We start from the raw sequence: 3,940 nt of genomic DNA on the forward strand, positions 1-3,940 counted from the left end.
CCCCCCCCATATTCATACTTTAATTAAAAAATACTTTAGGGGGCAGGAGCTAGTGGTTTAGTAGATAGAGAGCCAGACCTAAAGAGAGGAAGTCCTCAATTCAAATCTGGATGCAGGTACTTCCTAACCGTGTGACTCTGGGGAAGTCACTTGTCCCCAATTACCTAGCCCTTACTTCTCTTCTTCTTTGAATTGATATTTGTATTGATTCTAAGACAGAAGGTAAAAGTTTTCAAAAAATATTTTATTTCTAAAAATTGCTAATTATCACCTGAGTCTTTAGTGAGCCATATTCTTTTTGCTTGGGGAAGGTCTTGCCTCTATATCTATGGCTACTAATTCATCAGGTAGTAGTTGGCGAAGGATAAGTTGTCTGTGGAAATTTCTTAAAATAAGACAACAATAAAATTTGCCTTAATGATTGACTCATTTGAGCTTAAAAGCCATTGTAAGGTTATTAATTGGCCTCATTTCAATATTCTTGTGTCTCAGGTAACAAGAAGAGCACAGGAGAGGGAAGAGCCAATGGAAGGGTCAATGGAGCAGTCAGAACAAAAGCCTACATTTATCATTATATGGCAGTGGTTCCCAAACTTTTTTGGCCTACTACCCCCTTTCCAGAAAAAATATTACTTAGTCCCCCTGGAAATTAATTTTTTAAAATTTTAATAGCAATTACTAGGAAAGATAAATGTACCTGTGGCCATCACCACCTCCCTTGATCGCTGTAGCACCCACCAGGGGGCAGTAGCGCCCACTTTGAGAATCACTGATTATAGGGGCTTGATTTGCTGTGCCTCTGAGCAATTAAAATATTAATATCAAAGATCACTGATCATATATCATCATAACAAATATAATAATAATGAACAAGTTATAAATATTGCTAGGATGACCAACCTGCGATAGAGACACCACATGAGCACATGCTTTTGGGAAAACGGCACTGACAGTCTTGTCTGACCCAGGGTTGCCACAAACCTTCAATTTGTAAAAAATACAATATCGGCAAAGCTGTACAACAAACCAAAATGCCATAAAATGATGTTTTCTTATATTGGCTGTGTTACCTTAGGCAAGTCATCTTTCACTGGTCCAGGAAACTGTGTTAGATTTATGTTACTGAAAAGATGTAGATTTGTACAGAAAGAGGAAATGAGCATATTATTAGATTCGATGAAACTGCTACAATAAGAGCTCATTTCATGTAACGAATACATTCTAAGACCCTTTCTGTAAGTTGAAAATTGCACATAATACTGAACCTCACTATTTATTAAGTATTCCTTATATGAATAAACCCAGGCACTTTAAGCATTTTCTTAGGCTTGCTAGAGCTACCAGCACCACATCTTGCATTTTGGGCCATTATTAATAACTAAATAAGCATTAATGAAACAAAGAGAAGCACTGCTCTGACACAGACTTGACTTGTTACAAGGAAGCCCTCCTGACAGACTGATGTGGGAGATAATGCTTGGTATAAAATAATGTAATGACTCACACTAATGCTTCTCACAGTGAGAAGAAGTGTGATTGGGTGATATGCTGAGAGACTTTATGCTGCTTAGGAAAATGGTGTAGATTTAGGGCAGAATTAAAAATTGTTGTTTTACATATTTTTCAGTCTTTATTTTTTTGATCACTTATACCTGAATTTGCTTGTGTTATTTGAGTAAAATGAGGTTCTATTGTACTTAAAATTCCTCAAAAAAGGACGCCGCATTTCCGGTTTCACTGCCTTTGCAATGGCTATCCTTCATCACAAATGCTTCTTAGTTTTCCTTGCTTTCTTCAAGAATGAGTTCAAGATTCATCACCTTCTTCAGAAAGGTTTTCTTGAACTCACCAAGTTGCTAGTTCCTTTTCCTCTGAGGTTACCTTCTGTCCATCCTGTATATATTATATATAGAAATATGTATAAATATACATTTATAAATGCACACAGGTTTTATACAATATCTCCCCTTGGAGAATGTAGAGTCCTTGAAAGCAGGAGCCAATTTTGCCTTTCTTTGAATATTGAGCATTTAGCTCATAGTTGGTACTTAATAAAATCTTGTTCTTGTTCTTATTTTTGTTTTTTACTCTTACCTCCTGTCTTAGAATCTTGACTAAGTACCAATTCCAAGGCAGATGTGTGATAAGGGATAAGCATCTGGGGTTAAGTGGCTTGCCCAGGGTCACATAGCTAGGAAGTGTCTTAGGACAGATTTGAACCCAAGACCTCTCATCTTGACAACTGATTCTCTATCCACTGAGTCACCTGGCTGCCCCTTAATAAATGTTTGTTGAATGACTTGACTGGTGGTTCTCAGAATGGACATAATTGCAGGCAGAACTACCTATGCTCAGATATCATCTGGGGAAGGAAAGATTCTGATTCTATAAGAATTTAAACTTTAAGAAGGGATTAGAAATTGAAGAGATGTTGACATTTTTTCATTGACTAGTTATGCTACTGAAATAAACAAAGTACAATTTATTGACATTGCAAAGGTCACTCTGAATAAGGTGGTGTTTTATATAAATGGCTTTGACCAATGTAATAATTAAAAATGTGTTTGACAAATATAAGAATTTTAAAAAAATCATTGTGGTTGCCATTTATACAATTAACTCTTAAGTCACGAAGCTGTTAATAGCTTTAGTAACTTTATTATAGCAGGGTAGAGATAGTTAAGAGAGAAATGTAGGAAGGTGATAGGGGAATTGTCTAGCCTACCACTCTAAGTCTGCTTTGAAGAAATCTAGCTTGCTCTCTGACAAAGCTCCAATCTCTGGCCAGAGGAGTGGGAGAGTCTCAGCCTCCAAAGCAGAAGTCCTACAAGGCAAAAGAAGTGCCACACAGAAGAATCAAACATAGAGACACCAATGCAGAAGTCCTCCCTCAGCAAGAGCCACCAGCACAGCAGAAGCAGAAGATCCTCAACAAGAGCCACTAATGCAGCAGAAGCAGAAGAAATAACTCAGAGTGCTCTTGGCTGGCTTTTATAAACAGTTTTCTCCATGTCACTTCCTATCTCTCTGGTTCCTCCTTCCTTTCACTGTGGCCTGATCTATCACATCTCAGGAACCAAAGTCTCTCAATTTGCCCAGCACTGCCCAGAGGTCAGTGTCTGTGGAATCTACCTCCTGTCCTCTGAGGCTGTGAACTCTTATCAAAAGGATCCACAAGATCCTGAGTGATTAAGTTAAAAGGGTGAAGCACTCCAAGTACTTGATTAAGTTAAGATAAAAAATTCCCTTTCACACCAATCCTGCCTTTAATATGTTTTGTGTCCACAAAAATTGTTAGATTTATCCTGAAATATTTTTTATTTGTAAAATACAGTTTATATTCTTGGTTTTGACATAACTTCCCATTTGTGGTAATATATCATCTAATCACCTTTCCTTTTAAAAATAATTTATTAATTTTTTTAAAGTCCACTCTCACCTTTCCAGTGATCTCTCCCTACTCCCTCTATTATAACAAAGCATGGTCAAAAAAACAAATCAACATTCTCCATAATTGAGATTATATGCCTTATTTCGGACCTATTGTCTACTACATCTCCTCTTTTTATAATAGTCATCCCTTCTGAGATCTCTGAGATTACTTCTTACTTTTTGTTTACTGCTTGTAAGCAGCATAAATAAGAGACAAATAAGGGTTTTTTTTAGAGAAAGTACCATCAAATTATGGAATTAACTATTTAGGGAGGCTTGAAACCTTAATTCCTAGAAACCTGTACATTTTAGATATGTTCTGAATATTGAATCTACTATAGTACTATAATATATAATGCTACTATATATACTATATACTACTATATAATATGTAATACTACTATTTAAAATATATTATATAATATATAGTATAGAATACTATTATAGTGGTTTAGTTCCTCCAAATAAAGAATGTATTATATTAGATCAAATAATGTCTTGAGGTCTA

This window comes from Gracilinanus agilis, chromosome 1 (assembly GCF_016433145.1).
Source record: "Gracilinanus agilis isolate LMUSP501 chromosome 1, AgileGrace, whole genome shotgun sequence".
NCBI classification, from domain to species: Eukaryota; Metazoa; Chordata; class Mammalia; order Didelphimorphia; family Didelphidae; genus Gracilinanus; species Gracilinanus agilis.